The sequence below is a fragment of the Leptinotarsa decemlineata genome, unplaced genomic scaffold, assembly GCF_025532065.1.
Source record: "Leptinotarsa decemlineata unplaced genomic scaffold, Ldec_3_MD MMD2_tig00026299_RagTag_RagTag, whole genome shotgun sequence".
NCBI lineage: Eukaryota > Metazoa > Arthropoda > Insecta > Coleoptera > Chrysomelidae > Leptinotarsa > Leptinotarsa decemlineata.
The window spans coordinates 8,399,046-8,417,781 of NW_027412676.1; the positions used below are offsets into that span (position 1 = coordinate 8,399,046).

At 34.7% G+C, this 18,736-nt stretch overlaps 1 protein-coding gene across 1 annotated transcript in view; it reads right to left on the bottom strand.

The window, feature by feature from the left end:
* Src42A (Tyrosine-protein kinase Src42A) overlaps positions 1-18,736 on the bottom strand; it is a 261,237-nt gene that overhangs the window by 119,929 nt on the left and 122,572 nt on the right. The gene's annotated exons all lie outside the window — the stretch shown is intronic.

Sequence of the window (18,736 nt, forward strand, 5' to 3'; positions counted from 1 at the left end):
AGTTGTTTCAAGTCATGGTTGAAATGGAAACAGAAGGAAAATGTAAGACATTGAGAACTGACACATTTTTGGATCAAAATGGCCGTCGACAGCAATTGTCAGCTCCTTATACCCTCGAGCGAAACGGGGTTGCTGAAAGATCTAACCTAACCATAGTAGAACGAGTAAGATGCGTTCTTGAAGGAGCAGAATTGGATAAAAGTTATTGGGCAGAAGCTGTTACCTGAAAAACCGTTCTCCAATGAAAGCTTTAGCCAATTGAAGCTTGGAGTAGAAAGAAAACCCATCTACGAGTTTTCGGGCTTTCGTTTCTTGGTTGTGAAGAGAATGCATACAGTGCATTTTTTTAATGTCCCCCTCTCCTTTTATTTTTTGAACGGGTCAACTCAAAAAAATTGAAATTTGGGATAATGAAATTAATGCATGAAATGGCGACTGGGTGCCACCTGGAAAAAAAAATTAAATGGAACAGGGGGTCTTGTTACACAACATTTTGAAGCTCCTGGCGAATACTTCACAACCCTAGAATATGAAGTCAGTATCTTCACCTACTACAAAATGGCGGAACATTTAATAATTTCCTGAAGACAAACATATGAATATTGATATTTCTAGAAATATTCCTTTTTATCTGTTATATGGCAATTCTAACGACCCGATAGGGTTTGTTAAGTTTTTTGTTTATAAAAACGACAAAAAATGTCAGTAGGACAATGAACATCATTTTTCAGTTAAAATATTCTAATTTAGTTTTCGGGTTTACTAGTAGATAGGTACCACGTCAACAATCTCTGAAATGGTCAATTCTCGTCCAATGGAAGAAAAAATTGAAGCGATTTTTATTTACGGTGCGACACGTAACTTTCACGTGACCGAAAGGATTTTCAATTAACGTTTTCCGAATCGTCCTATCTGTAGAAAATATTTGGGGGAACTTGTATCTAAATTCACAACTACCAGTAGTATACATAACAAAAAGCCCCCAGGTCATCCGTCCATTCCGAAAGAACAGCAAGTGCAAATAATTGGTGAGATAGTAGTAAATCCTGAACCGTCTACTTATTCCATCACGAATGTTTGTGAGGTGTCTCCTTCTACTGTGTGGAGACTTTTGAAGTGAAATAGGTATCATCCATACAAAATGAAAATGGTACACCAATTAACTGAAGATGACCCTGATCGAAGAACACAATTCTGCGAAATCATGACGGAAACCATTGCAAGGCATCCTACCTATCTCCACAATATTTGTTTTAGTGACTAATGTACTTTTTTTTAAACGGAGTGACACTAACCCTCACGTTTTCCGGGAAACACATACCCAATATCCAGAAAAAATTAACGTTTGGGCAGGAATATTGGGAAACCATATTGTAGGACCTCTATTTATTAATCAAAATTTAACAGGGGAACTGTATTTGAATATACTGGAAACTACTGTTGACCCTCTCATCACTGAAATCGTCGAAGCGAATACTAATGAATTTGATATGGAAATTGTATTCCAACAAGATGGAGCACCACTACATTACTCCAGACAAGTAAGGAACTATTTGGATACTACTTTTTCCGGTCGTTGGATTGGCCGTCGAGGTCCTACAGAATGGCCAGCCCGCTCGCCAGATTTGACACCTTTGAACTTTTTTTTATAGGCCTATTTGAAGCAAAAGGTGTACGAAACTGAACCTGCTTCAATATTGGATATACGTCAGAGAATAATAAATATTTGTAGATATATTGACGTTACTGTGTTCGAAAATGTTCGGCGTGAAATATCGGATAGACTGTTCATATGTCAGGAAGTTCAAGGCAACCTTTTCAAGCATCTTCTGAACTGACCTCAAGCTTATTACCTTATGTAGTTAAATGTCAATGTATTCAGGCAATTATTAAAAGTTCCGCCATTTTGTAGTAGTTGAAGATATTGACATTATAATGAAGGGTTGTGGAGTATTCGTCAGGAGCTTCAAAATGTTGTGTCACAAGACGCCCTTTACATTTGATTTTTTTCCCAGATGACGCCCAGTCGACCTCTTGAAAGTTTCATCTGTCAATTTCACTTCAAAATGAAGTATTCATGCATTAATTTCATTATCCCAAATTTCAATTTTTTGAGCTGACCCGTTCAAAAAATAAAAGGGCGAGGGGACATTGAAGAAAAGCACTCTATAAAAATTGTTGGGGAAGACAGGTTTTGGCTTTCTACTTCTCCACCTTTATACAAAAATTAATCTCTCCTAAAAATATACCCCTCTCAATTTGAAGAAAATTGTCATTTCCCAGAAGTTATTTTCTTGAAAAATCTAATAGAGAAAATCATATGAACAGCAAAAGGAACGGTATTTCTAAGCAGAACGAGTAGCTGATATTTCCGAAACAGATCAAGGTAATGAAAATTGCAGACACGTAATCGTCAGCCACAGCTAACTTACAAGATTACCTCTGTTTAGCTAACTTATCGTTAACATTGACAAAAGAATTGGGAATTGACTATTCAGAAGGGTGTCGGCAAATTATAGAACAGAAGCTGAGGTTGAATAAAATCAACAATACTTGAATATTGTGAATGAAGGGCAATCAGATGCAAATGAGTCTTCAAACGCAAGAAAGTATCAAATGGGTGGAAAGAAAAGTAAAAGGTGCAACTTGCTGTCAAAGATTTTTCACAAAGAGAGGAAATATACTGTGAATAAACATTTAACCAGTTATTCGTCAGTCTACCCTGGAAGCCTTGATTGCTGAACTAACGATCAAGAGCGAAACTGCATGCCTCAAGAAAGCGGCAATTACTTGTTTTCCGATTGACATTACATTCTATAATCTCCACATATAATGGTCCTGATTATTTTTGGACCATTGTATGGTAAAATTGGATAACGTTAGGAGAAACTATGAGGAATGATGTTTACTTGCTTGGCGGTGCGTACTATCCATTTAGGGGTATCTTACTCACTACGGATATGATAATGGCAGTTCGAAAAATGGTAGCAAAACGGGGGCAACCCAAAAAAAACTTTCGGACAATGGTACGCATTTTCGCGTACCATCAGAGGAAGAGCAGGTATTCAAACTTTGAATCAAAGAAAATCGACCGACACCATGACAAACACTTTGAACACAAATTGGAGTCGCTTCGACTAGGTCGTGAAGTTTTGAAACCTCCCGCGTATATGTATGTCATTTATTCCTTTGCAATCTGCAGATCTCCACTTCGACGAATTTCGCACGTCCTCTCCCATGGCCCATATCAGAAAAAACTATATTTTTAAAACGTTACCATAAGAAAACCAACTTCTCAAATGAGTTGTTATTAAAAATGGGCACGGGTAAATAAATAGAATAATTTTTGGACTTTCTGAACCGCTTGTTAGATACCTATACATTGTTATATTTTTCAAGTACTTTTCTGACAGAATTCGAATGTGGAAAACAATATATGTATTTCCATTTGGGAAAATCTAACTTTGAAAAGCCACGTTTCTACCGAGCACCCTGTACATTTTTTGATAACTTCAGTCCTTCGTCTCATACTCCTGAAGGAAACTCGATATTGGCACACATTGTATAGGAATGCCCTTTGTATGCCAAAGACTATTAACAGCAATACGCATATAACTGTGAACTTATATAGTTCTCTACAACTAATTTAATTGATAGTACTTAAATCAATTTCTTTCTGCCCGTTGGAAAGTGGTTAACAATATTTCTTGGTGAATATTATGAGTTCGGACTTCCATTGTCAAAAATGGTTAGAACAAATGAAATTAAATGTTGAAGTTATTGAAAATACTGAAAATAATAATATTCGGTTGAGTTAATTACAAAACAAGAGTAATGACGAATAAAACGAACAAAAATGAATAGTAAAAACTGTAAGAACTCTAATTTTTAAAGAAAACGAATTATTGTGACCTTAAGAGAAAATGAACTGCAAATGAGTTAAATAATAAGTGAAATGTAAATTATATACACACAATAAAAAAGTAAAATAAAGTACAGTATAATAAAATAATAAAGATAAAAAATTACCAAATAAAATTCAAATAAATAAGATTTAAAATCAAGTTTTGATTGGTGGTATCCACAATCGTCTTCTGGTGATAACTGAACTAGTACTGGTAGTGGAGACTATCTATAGGTCACTTGACCGCTTCAACCTCTCCCCACTCTCCCCTATCGATTTTCGGTTTCGTGCAACATAGACCCTTAATCCGCTTGATTGGAGGTTTCCATATGTTGCGTATCTCCACACTACCCTGGCTAAATGCGTCGTTGGTCTGAATGTATGCAAGGTCTTTGTACTTCCTCTCAAACCAGTGAGTTCCTTCCACTGGATGATCTTAGTTTTGGAAGTTCAAATCCGGAAACACCATCCATAGCAACCATTAAACGTGCGGACTGCAATTCCAATAATTGCATTTACCAGATGCAATGCCGAGTGCAACAAATCCTATATCGATGAAACCAAGACGTCCTTGGAAGTCCGCATTGGCGAGCACAAAAAAAACACTCAGCGAGGAGAATTCAAAAAATCGTTAATAACGGAGCATGATTTGGCTCATCATCATAATATCATATGATCCACATCCACATCCACACAAGCTTGAAGAAACTGCATACATGTCAGATAATGTGGATATAGATAAAGAACTTTTTTCGAGATCAATTGCCCTAACACCAAACTGATATTTTTGCACACGACGCGCGTTTCGCTAACAAAGTTAGCATCCTCAAGAGAAGAAAATTGTCAGTTTGGTGTTAGGGCAAATGATCTCAAAAAAAGCTATTCAACTTTCACACCAAAGGTTCCAATCTCATCGTTATTCATCGTTATGGATATAGATAGGCAACTTATGAAAACCTCTAATCAGACAGGAAAACAATCTATGTTACACTGAAGTGGAAAGTGAAAAGATAGAAGGAAGAGTGAGGGCCTAAGTGGCCTATGAATATTCTCGACTATCAGGAATAGTCCAGTTATCACCCGAAGACGATTGTGAATACTAAACATCGAAACGTGATGAAGTAACTTGGTTTGAAATCTTTTTATTTCATTTATTTTGTATGCTTTGATCATGTATCTTTATTATGTCATTATTATGTACTTTTCTACCACTTTGTTATTGTTTATATATAATTGACATTTCACTTTTCGTTCAACTCATTATCAATTCAATGTTATACCATTTCCACACATTTCGAACTCAATAACAACATTTTAGACAATGACAGTCCGAACATGTTATTCTTTTGTGGTTGAATATTTTTATCAAAATTGAATACATGAATAAATGAAATCATTCGTGACTCAAGTATTTTTGAAATCTCCATCTCGAATGAAAAACATTTATTTTTCCATTGCTGATGATAATGATGCGTTTATATACAATTGTTAGAAAATCCAATAAATGCTACTAGGATAATTATATAAATGAAAAACCAGCTGTTCAATCGTCTTCAATTCGACTATTGAAAATTACTGATACGTCAAATATCATAAATTAATTCGAAATGTAACCACAACTTCAATTATATGTTATATTATGAATAAGATTTCCGATTAGATTTCTGAATGGAATTAAAAAATAATGATTTCGACCAAAACTTGTTTTGATTTAATGCCGTAAATGTATTTTTTCGAGTAACTTTGTAATTCCAATAACTTCCTTTATATAAGAGGTGGTTTTAAAAAAATATTCTAATTTTATATTTCATTGGTGAGTTTTTGAAATCGCGAATTACAAATCTGTAGTCGCGAGAATTTATTTTTTATTGAACGGTTTCGTTAAAAAATTTTATCTGAGAATTTTTGTGTCTTATAGTATGATCCTTTAATCATGCAAAAAAAAGAAAAATTTTGTTGTGGCAGAAATGTACTCAATATTTCATTTTCGTTGTTTCAGAGAAGTCCATTTTTCAGTGTCTATTGTCTTATATACTATTCAAAGGAAATTGAAAAGAAATTATGAAGTAAAAAAATGGTTCACCATTTATCAAACTAGCATAATTGCTACATACAACTATGTAGTATTAGGGTAAATATATGGTGAGATATTGTATCTCAATTGAAAGAGTAAAGTTTTTACAAAGCTATTTTGATGATATTTCAAGGTGAGATCTTGGCCGCGTAGTAGATATACTCAGCTTCGACCAGAAAATTTTAAATGCGCAAATGGGCAGGACGTTATTTCGAGAAGGTTATTTATTTAAAATAGAAATAGGCTCGGTATCTCTCAATAAAGCTAATTCTGAATGGCTAAATGTAAAAGATAATACATATTCATGCTCTCCCGAGAAAGACAAACAATATGCCAACAATGTAAAGTCTATCCAAATCTAGATACTAAAGTCTATCCAAATCCAAGATAGAGTAAAACAAAACAAAACCGAAGCATGATGTTCACGTGATCGCCCAGTGTCAGATGGAAAGGGCAGCGTTCATTGGTGAATTCGCCTTCTTAGTACGAGTTCGGTACCAGCACAGGGTTGTAATCAGTCGTTTGCGTGTTTGTGTGGCGTGCGTTATAGTATATTAAATAGTATTTAAAATAGTTTTCCAAGATGTCCAGTACAGACACTGCTGATGACACTGTGAGCTATCCTCTGAGTCCAGCCAGGAAACGATCCAAAAAAAGACATTTGAGTGTTAAGATGAAAGAAGTGATTTTGAATGTGTTCAAGAAACAGATGGAAGAAATTGAGACATCGACTGTCGACGAAGTCGTATCGAAAGGTTCCGATAAAATTGGAGTGTGTTGCGCTTCGATTTACAATGTTTTACGGGAATATAAACGAAATCATACATTTTCCAAACCGAATACAAATCAGAATCGTCAAACCATTATGAAATCAATAGATGATGCTGATAAACATGCAATCAGGAGGAAATTGCACTAGTACTTTTTCAGAAATGAAATACCCACGATAGACAAAGTACTCACAGAAATAAATGAAGATGTTTTATTGACAAGTTTTAAGCGGTCAACATTCCATAAAGTATTGAAACATTTGAATTTTGTATGGAAAAAACGAGGGCGCAATAGTTTATCATTGGATAGAGAGGAAATTGTGTTATGGAGGAGAGAGTATTTGACCAAAATTAAATATTATAGGGAACAACAGAGAACAATTTACTATATGGATGAAACCTGGGTTAATGCTGGTCATACTACCCCTAAAGTATGGGTCGATGAAACTGTGACCTCATCTAGGAGGGCCTTTCTAGATGGACTATCCACCGGATTGACAAATCCATCAGGTAAACTTATATTTATGTTAAGACCTGCCTCAATCTCAATATATAAAAAGTAACCCTCGTATTTGTTTCATTTACTTACATATCTCTTCATAATTTAGGGTAAAGAAAAACGGCTTATTATTTGTCACATCGTCAATGAGAATGGGTTTGTTGCTGAAGGACTGTGGTGTTTCAAGTCGAAGAAAACTGGAGATTATCACGAAGAAATGAACAGTGAATCTTTCGAACAGTGGTTTTCCAAAGTTCTACCCCATCTGGAGGATAATGCTGTGATTGTAATGGACAATGCACCTTATCATTCGCGACGGTTAGAGAAGATTCCGACAACGTCTTCAAAGAAGGTTGAAATCCAAAATTGGCTGCGATCAAAGAATATTAGCTTTGAAGACTCAATGCTAACAGTACAGCTACCAAAAATTGTCAAGGAGTGCAAGCTTGAATACCAAAAATATATAGTCGATGAGATGGCAGCAGACCAAAACAAAATTGTACTTCGCCTGCCTCCATACCACTGCGAGCTCAATCTCATCGAGTTAATATGGGCGGATGTGAAGAATTTTGTAGCTCAGCATAACACCACGTTCAAATTTGCAGATCTCAAAGTACTTTTTGATGAGGCTTTGAAAAGAGTCACAGCGGAGAAATGGGAGAAGTGTGTTCGGCATGTGATATCGGAAGTCGAGACAAAGATGTGGAAGCTTGGTAACATAATAGAGGCACAAATCGAGCCACTGATAATACAGATTGGTGAGGATGACACTACTGATGAAGAGACAAATTCATCCAGTTGAATAATTTTGATTAAGATTCCTTTTGATTTTACATAAAATAAAAATTATCAATAAAGAAATACTTACGTCTCTTTTCATATAATGCTTGAGTGCGCTGTGAAAAATCCAATGAAAATCTTTTTATATTACACATATTATCTGCATTTTTCCCGTTGAATTGCAAAACTTGTGCATTTCACTCGTTATTATAAAAAAGTTTTCCTTGGTTCTGAATACGACCCTGGCCAATTCTTGGGATTTTCAATATCACGTGCGTAGGGCATGTCGATGTTTACATTTGCTTTAGATCATAATGAAAATCTGATCAAAATTATAAAATTCATGAAAGTTACAGGGCTGTACTCAAAAATTTGAACAATAAAACAAATGATAATAAACTATTAGTAGAAGATCGATGACCTCGTAGTCGACGTTTTCAAACCACAAAAAAACTTCTTCAGTTAAGCCCTGGAGGCCAACGACATCACTTCCATAAACCCTAGTAGTGTATTCCCATAGGAAACACGATTTGATATTCTGAACAGAGGTATGGAACTGTTTTCCTTTGGAAAATATGCACTCGCCTATATCCATGTGATTCGAAATATTCCCTAGAGTTTTACCACAGATGGCAAATATAATAACACAGAATATATTATTATGTGTCTTTTTTTGAATTTGATTCTATGGTTTTATAAAACATTTGTTGAGAATTTGAATTCCTTCACAGTTCCATAATTATCAAAATCATAATATAGCTTATAATCAATTTTTGTTTCAAAAACAATTTAGAAGGTTAGGTATTTACTTGGATAATATGGAAGATGCAGATAATCTCGCCAATAATCCACAATGAAATTTTCTGTCACAAACAAGGTCGATTCTCTAGAAATGCTTAATGACAAGTATATGTATCTGTAGAGTAGGGAGGGTGAGTGTAGGCCCACAGCACTTAGGCCACATGTGACCCATTGTACATCCTCCCAAGGAGTTGTCCTCCTAGGTCATCGTCCATCCTGTCCTTTCCAGGAAGGTGGAAGGGAGACATCTCCTTTATATCGGCAGGAGTAGGCCAAGACTCGCCGAACACACACTCTCTTAATTACGATAACTCCGGACATTCGCATGTGTGCAGGCTAGTGTGTCCACTAGCCCCATATTGTGGAGGTGTTTCCTAAGTTGAGAGTGGCCAGTCAGAAATCCTACTGTTAAGGGCAAATTTTTCCTGGTCATCGCCAAATATTTCTTCGGCGCCAACTTCCCAGGGTCGCTCAGGGTGATCCTGACAAGATGGCATCCTTTGATTTCATCCCATCTCTTTAGGGATTGAGCATGGGGTTAACGGATCATTTCCAATCTAACAAAATCAGTATTTTATGTTAGAGGGTCGAACTTCCATTATCTAAGAAGGAAGTAGTATAGAAAAGAAATAATATGCATTTCATAAACATAACGTTAATTTGTAAAGAAAACAAATTATTTAACCTGAAATTGAAATGAATTAATAAATGAATTACACGAAAATTGAAATTTCCATAATATGTAAATAATAAGAATTGAAAAATAAAATGAAAATATAGTTAATGAAGATAAAAATGAAAAATAAGAGAAAACATTTCAAATTGTAAAAGAATTCAACATAAAAAAAAACAAAATTTCTCAAGATTCCTAGTAGCCTCATTAGTAAATTATCGATATTCAAGTATTTATTCTAAAACCATATGAATGTATAATAAAAGGAATGTTCGATTTCAACCTATACCTAATGGAGTAGGACGCTTCCGAATCACTATAGATCAGTGGCTTTTCTGTCAGGGAAACATGGAAAATATTGAACATTGACATGTGATCAAATAGTTGAAATGCGTTCATCTTAGACAACCAATAACCAACAGTATGCTGTCGGCAAGCAAAGTTCCAGGTGACTTTTTCCATATATCACCCATATCTGGAATATTCCAGTCAATAAAATATAAAGAGACTCGCGCTATTGTTCTTTATATGTCCATGGCATTCGATTGTGTCAGAGGAAGAGTGTTCGCTAACTTACCGCGTTTCGTAGGCTCCCTAAAAAATTTTTTTCATTGCTTTCTACAGTTGTGTACCTTTCAATTCATTGCAATACTGGGTGAATGAAATATGGATTCTTGCACCCAGAAATAGTTTTTTGAAGATTCAATAAATGTCGATGACTTTGATGAACAACGAAATTATTTTATAGAAAGTTGTAGACGATAATAGTCAAACAAACACTGTAACGCAGGTTTGGATTTGACTTTCAAAACGAATTCAAGTGGCTACAAATTCCAAGTCGAAAAGACAAAGTTGAGAATTCGGAATAGTCTGGAATTTACGAAACTGAATGTAAGGACCGCGATGCAAAATATTATGGACAAACAAAAAGATCTATTAAAGTAAGATATAAGGAACACATAGCACACTTAAAATGTGGAAGACCTGAAAAATCAGCTGTCGCCCATCATATTTTGCAACGAAACCATTCCATGGACTTCAGTTCAGTAAGATTAGTTAGACAAGTTAACAACAACAGGCAACTAGCTGCCTATGAGAGTGTGGAAATAAGTAAATACAATAATATTATGAATAACGATGACGGACCTATACCAAATAGCATACTATATAGCTTGTTAAAATAATATTGTTGGGTTTACTGATTACTACATAAGGACACATTGTAAAAATAAATTTAGATAGGCAATATTGTGACATTAATTTTTATATAGCTGAAAATTGTTTTATATACAGCTAAACATTTAAACATATATTGTAAAATAATAGATAAGGCAAAATTGTAAAATTAATTTAGGGAGGTATACCTGTATGGGTGGTACACCTGTAGGGTATATATAGCATAAATAGCTTCGCGATAGTTTTTAGTTTAATCTTCCTCTTGAAGATGATCACTTGGTGATCGAAACACGTGTCGAGGTGTTGAAAATAGCGATTTGGTGTTGGGAAAAAACTCCAATAATATTGGCTACAAATTACCTACGGAAGCGTAGAAAGGCCAAAGATTATTTGTTTATTTGATTCCCCATAATTTTGACTTGAAAGTCGAAATTTCAACTTTTATCTCGTAATTTCGACTTTTATCTGGTAATTTTGACTTTTATCTCGTAATTTCGAATTTTATCTCTTAATTTCGACTTTTATCTCGTAATTTCGACTTTTATCTCGTAATTCCGACTTTCATCTGGAAATTTTGAGTCAAAAGTAGAAATATGGTTCCTTGAGTGCATTATAATTTACTAAGAGGTGATGTTAACAGGAGGTTCGTGAAATTGTTGTGTGATTGAAATTTCAGTCACCCAACAATTGTGAAAGTGGGATCAACCTCAAGCGACCCCAAGGTTAGAAATAATTTTTAACTCTGAATCAATCAATAATTTCAACAATAATCATTTCGATCTGATGTTGAAACAAGAACAAATATTTCAGTTTAATGTACATTTTTGAAGATGCTCATGTCAATGATATTTCATTAAATTTTACCACACTATTTATTATTTCTCATTTTCACACTCGAAAAAATTTGTAATTTTGAAGATCATATCACCGTCACATTCGTCATGATCAAAACAATAGAATTGAATAATATAAATTGATTTCTCTCTGATGTTCGTTTACCTGCCAATTCAAATTTTTTGATATAAATTCAAATTTTCCCAGGTAATTGGAGGATATTTTTTAAAAGCAGAATGTCCCAGACCTTTACGAATCGATATGGGCACTGAAAATGAAATAATAGAGAAGATACAAAAAGCCTTTCATGAAGTATTTACTGAATCAACAAATCGACTATGTTTTTTTGTATGGAAAAAGCATGCACAATCAAAGGATAGAATCTTGGTGGTCTATATCACATAAACATAATGCACAATACTGGATAAATTCATTTCAAAGCCTAATAGAAGACAATTTATTTGATGCATCATTTTCGCACAAGTCTCTAGTTCCATTTTGTTTCATACCATTAGTACAAGTAAGAGATAAGTTGTTGTTAATGAAATTTTAATTATAATTTTTATTTCAAAGTGATCTTGATCAAGTACATTTTGAATGGAGTATTCATAGAATACGGAAAAAGAGAAATGCTATTGCTCCAGCAGGGAGACCTAGTATATTGTATGCGATGCCTTCCTTTTATGGAGTTACAATCAAGATTCCATCATTCGCTTTTAAACATTTTTCGTCGAAGTGTACATATCCCCGGACAGCCTGTGATGAAGATTTTTGAAAATTATGTAAAATTTTTATAAAAAAAATAATTACACAAGGTACCTAGATCCTTATGCCACAATTAATTTATACATTAACCTGAGAAGTGAATTAATTATGTTATGTCAATAAAATTTGGATTGATAAGTACCTATGCATTGATATTATTCAGTACCTTTTTGGAAAAAGTAAATGCTTTTCGCACGAGTAGGATAAAGTCGACTTTGGCCAAAAAAATATTAGTTTCTCATCATAGTAAATCAATCTGATCAGTAATATCCTTACTTCATTATCAAAACTTATGTAAAATTCAGTTTTTCACTACAATTGAAGAAATTTCTAAAAGAAATTTATTAACATTCTGAAAGAATACTCTACACATTCATATCTTAAACGTCACGTACAAACACATTTTGCAATGGCAACCAACTAATACTCTCGGTATGTTCTTCGAAGATATACGATGTTCATTTCTTAGGTATTATGGGTTTTCTCTCCTCGTTTCGAAAAATCATAGAGACCTAATGACGCAAAAAAACTAACTTGGAGCAGAATGGTTCCCGAACATTCAATCAAAAAATGAGTAGGCTTCGAATCGGTTTCTGTCATATTTCTTCGTAAAAATACATACCACTATGAGAAGATTGGAGCACGGTCGAAGTGATTTGAAAAAGTGTTGAAATTTCGAGATGAAAGTTGAAATTATGAGATAAAAGTCGAAATTACGAGATGAAAGTGGAAATTAAGAGATAAAAGTCGAAATTACGATGTAACAGTCGAAATTATGAGATAAAAGTCGAAATTACGAGATAAAAGTCGAAATTACGAGATAAAAGTCGCAAATATGAGATAAAAGTCGAAATTACGAGATAAAAGTCGAAATTACGAAATAAAAGTCGAAATTATGGTGAATCGAATAAACAAATAATCTTTGGCCCTTCTACGCTTCCAATTAACTGTCTTTAGATAAGTTATTTTTTTTTTATAATGAGAGGGAAATATTTTTTCGAAAAATGTCGATGAAAAGTTACGACTGTTTAAAGAAAAACACGAAAGAACGAAATGTTCAAAAAATATTCAATGTTTTGCGGGTTATTGAAATACAATTATGTAATCGGAGTCGTTCATTATAGAGAATAGAGGATATTTTAAAAGTTTTGTACGTTTTAATGTCATGTGTTCTTGTAGTTCTATATAAATATTTATTCTACTATGTAAGGTAAATACCAATCGAAAGAAAATGCTGAACTCTATACATTGATACTTTTCATTTTTCCCTAATTTTAATTTTTGCCCCTATTCAGCTTGCTACTATATGGTGTCGTTAACCAGGCATTTGGCAATGATGGTGAGATTTTAACCTCGAATACACTACACTAATCCACGACGAGGATTTGAGGACCCTGGTGAAGACTGACTTATCACAAACGATGTGTGGGTTGTCAGAAGAACTGGTCGTCAGCTCTCATGCGGTTTTTGATGGTTTAAAACGTATTGGAAAGTTCACGTTTCGAGATCTGATCTTCTTCGCTTTTGTGCAACAAAAACGATCTTTTTTCGGTTCGGATCGTCACGTGTGATGAAAAATGGTCGTTCTACGACAACAGGAGACGTTCAGGACACTGGTTGGACACCAAAGAGCCGCCCAAGCACTTCCCAAAAGCGAAACCCACCTAAAAAAGACCATAGTTACTGTATCGTGGTTATCGCCTGGCGTGATCCACTATAACTTTCGGCAACCGGGCCAAACCATCACAGCAGAGTCCTATTGCGAGGAAATCAACGAAATGTACCGAAAGTTCCATTAGCAGAAGCCGTAACTGGTCAACAGAAGAGGTCCACTCCTGCTCCACGACAACGCCCGTCCGCATATTTCACAAATCACCGCCCTAAAATGAAACGAATTGAGCGTCGAAGTTCTGTCTCACTCACCAGACTCCCCAGACCTCTCGCCAACCGACTTATATCTTTTGAAGCATTTCGATAACTTTCTCACCGGTAGAACCTTCGCCAATCAGGAGCAGGCTAAAACGGCCTTGTCGACTTCATCGAATTCCGATAACTCAATTTTTATGCTGATGGCATTAACCAACTTGTGTTACGTTGGCAAAACTGCACTGTGTTAAATGATGCTCACTTCGATTAAATCGAATAAGTATTTACTGAGACATTACAGTTTAAAGCAGACAAAAACCGACAAAACTTTTGAAAGAACCTTATATCAGCTCTCAAATAGCTACAAGATTTCTATATACTTTATATACTTACATTATCAATGTTTGAATTCACTTCTATCAATCCTGAAATTAAGCGTATCGAGAATTGAACATTTCCGGATACCAAAACAAAATTACTTACTTAATTCAAATCTCAAATGTTGAGGAAACACTTACCTGAAACAAAAAAATTAAAAGTTAATAATGAGAACCGGATTAATCTTGATTAAAAAATGACAGTGGCATAACTCGTAGTGAGATAATAATGTATTGTAACAAATTTTATGTGTGCGGCCATAGAAATGAATAAAGAGCTTGCAAATATTTTGCTACGATTACGATATTTTTGTGCATTCATGTGAATTATCCAAATTCATAATTTATTTTATAAAATCCGGAAGACAAGATTGCGGGAACTAATAAGTCTGTAATAAAATCAATTGTGACGATTGCGATAAAAATTCTAGTATATTGTCAAAACAATATGAGCTATTAAAAAAATGTTATAAAGAGAACATGTTACATACCCGACTTTGTAATCCAAATTCTGGAATTGAACACGACACTAGAAATTATCGAGGGAATGAAAACAGAAATATATTGCATCAAAAATATGAACTGCAAGGGTTCTATAAAGTGAGTTTTGAAAAATCATTATTTTTTGATGATGCCAACTTGGTTTTTGAAAAGTAAGTCGAGAAAAGTGATTTCATAGTTTCGATGAGTGGAAATTATTATTATTCTACGAGTGCAAGAGACTGCTGAAGCCCGAACGACGCGAAACTATGTTCGGACATCGACTCGAGCTTAAGGATCTAATTATTTTCTACAAGAAAAAAAGTTACTTCTGTAAAAAATATTTTTTCGATTCTGAAAACGACATCACAGTTTTTTTTGACATGATACAATTAACAGCACTATGCAAGCTTATTGCGAATGTCAATCCTGTTTGAAAAAATTGTATTTCTGAAAACGATGTTCAATTCCATTCATTATTGATATTAAATGTACAATTAACGGCACTCTGTAACCTTATCGCGGACATGTGATAAAATTGGCCAATACTTGATGAAAATCCATAACATATTCGAGGAAGTATATTGTGATTTTTCATGAACAGTTCGCAAAACCGCGTGTCTCCAGTACGCCAGTACGCTATTGTATAGCGAAACACGTGTTGTGAATTTGTAAACTGGTCAGTACGTGTTTCGCTAAACACCCATTAGTCTGAAAATCTAATTCGAAACAAGTGACAATGTTTCTTGAAACTTTTCAGATTTTCAACCTTCCACAATCTAAAAAATCAAAATACTCAGATCAATAGAGAATCTATGCAAATATAATAAATATAGGTAAACCGAAAAGTTCGCTCACAAAATTTACTGTTTACTGAAGCCCACTTTGGAAAGCAGGTAATCATAACTTTTCGAAATGTCAATATTTTTTCAGAAGGAAGCTAAGTAAAAAAAATGTTTTCGTTACATTTTTCTTATTCTATTCTCTAAATAATTCAAGTACACGATAGGTTGTCTTAATTTTTCTTATATTGCACACTAACTATCCATTTTACAAGCTAGACGTTTGATTCAACTCAATCAGATATCATTGCATATATTCATTCTTCAATGTGGACAAACCATGGTTCAATTAGAGTTGCAAGCTAACTATCGTCTTTAAAAATCTCGCTGATAAACAGTGACGCAAAAATTCAGCAGTCAGGCTCATTAATGTTTGCAACAAACGCAAATTGAGAATAAACAAAAGTAAAGAACTGTACAACTAGATAATCAGGGATTAAATGCTTGCAAGACCAACGATTCTAGATTGTTCTTGTCAGTGGTTCAATAGCTGCGATAGAAAGCATAATTCACCAAACAATTTGAATTTGACTTCAAATTTTTTCAGGAAAAAACGCCACCAACTATTCACAGTATATAACTTTTCGAGAGCATCATTAAAATAATTCCGTACTTGAAAAATGCACCTATGACATTGCACTAATGTTCTGCAGTCTCCTGAACTTGTATTACAAAGGAGGTGGTTTTCCTTTTTGTTGGAAGTTCGAGTTCCACTGTTCAAAAACCAACTAACTATATCCAAATACGAAATTCGTAAAGAAAGTTGTAAATTAACCTATTCTTAAATATTTACTTCAATATCTCAAGTGATGATCGATATAGTTTTCCGAAGCACCAAGCAAAGATCATCAAGCGACTTTCTTTCGTATGTAAGTAAACCACATCTTTTCTAAACCTTGCCTGGCAAGTATAGCCACCGATGATTATCTGTCGAATACCTCTCCAAAAGATTCATATTGTCGTCGCCAACTCTTTTGCTATTATACAGGGTGTTCCTTAAACACATGCTAATATTTAAGGAGGTAATTCTTAGACCCATTTTAAGGAAAAAACGTCCTATGGACGTATGTCCTAAACGCCTTAACTTTTGAGATACAGGGTGGCAAAGTTTTCAAAAATAATCAGTTTTTTAATAATAACTGAGATAATTTTGTAGACATCTTTGGCATATTTGGTACATATGTTCCATGCCTCAAGGCGCATTTTCTGATGTACAATTTTCTTAATTTTCTCTGCCAGTGGCGTACGTACGAGTTTTGAAATGTATATTTTGGCGAAAAAAATACTACGCCACTGCTTTATCTTGAATTAAAAATTATTTTTAAAATCTCCATACATTTTTGAGCACATTTGATTTGCTGGGTTTTCTTTGTCCGACGCATGGTTTTCGCTCAAAAAATTAAAAATCGCTTTACTTAAGGATAAATTCCTTAAAAATCTGATGCGGTATCGTGCATCGACTGAAAGCAAACTAAGAGATCAGATTTGTTGCGAAATAATTGAGGATCTAAAAGGTATTTGTTTGTTGTCAGATGCACTGTTCTCAATTAAAATTACGTCATAACGCAGCACCGCTTAATAATTTTTGAAAACATAAATTTAGTTATCCTGGAATAAATGAGGTGTAGCAGAATTTATTTTCTGCGCCTCTTGGAAATATGGAGTTTGTCGATATGTGATTTCTTTTAAAGATTAAAAGCAGAAAAAACAGCGTACCCACCATAGCAATAAAAAACGAATTCTCTGTATGTACAAACGTCAGTAGCTAATATTGATGTTGGTTTAAAGTAAGGTGTTGGTGTTAAAAACTGTCACAGCGCGTTTTGATTGATTTTGAAGTGTTATTGAAGTTATTTTGGTAGTCCGCTGTTTTTCTGAATATCAGTAAATATGGTAAATTATACGAATGCGGAAATGGCGCAAATGCATTACGTATATGGCCTTGCCGATGGTAATGCAACAGAAGCCAGGCGCATTTATCAGGAAAGATATCCTAATCGTGCCTTACCAGATAGCCGAACCTTTTCAAATATTCATCGTCGACTTGGGGAAACTGGTAGTTTCAAGAAAGGGACTTCGGAAGGTAGACCTCGTGTAGTAAGAACTCCTGAAATTGAGGAAGCGGTGCTGCAAGAAATTGAGGAACATCCTTGAGACAAGTACGAGGAAGATCGCTAGAACTCTGAATATTTGTCATCAAATTGTTTGGCGTATTTTGGTTGATTTTTTGTTATACCCATACCATATTTCAAGAGTGCAGGCATTACTCCCCAGAGATTTTCCACAGCGTGTGAACTTCAGTCAGTGGTATCTACAAATTATTGCACTAAATCCGCAGTTTGAGACACAAATTTTGTTCACAGACGAAGCAAATTTTTCTCGGAATGCCATTCAAAATTTCCATAACAATCATGTGTGGGCTGAAGAAAATCCCCATGCAATAACCGAAACCCATTTCCAACACCAATTTTCGGTTAATGTATGGGCAGGAATTATGGGTGATCATCTAATAGGCCCATTTTTTCTACCAGGACGCCTTGATGGTCGTTCTTATTTACGCTTTCTCGAAGAAGACTTACCTGGGTTATTGGAAGATGTGCCACTTGTGTTAAGGAATCGAATATGGTACATGCACGATGGCGCCCCTGCTCATTTCAGTGTAATTGTCCGAAACCATTTAAATACAGTTTACCCTAATCGTTGGATATGTCGCGGAGGACCTCAGCAATGGCCAGCAAGATCCCCCGATCTCAACAGTTTTGTTTTTTTTAAGGGGTCACCTTAAAACTCTTGTGAATAAAACTCCCGTCAATACTTTAGAATATTTAAGAGAGCGAATAGTTGCCTCGTGTGAAACTATACGAAATACGCCGGAAATATTTGAACGGGTGCGTA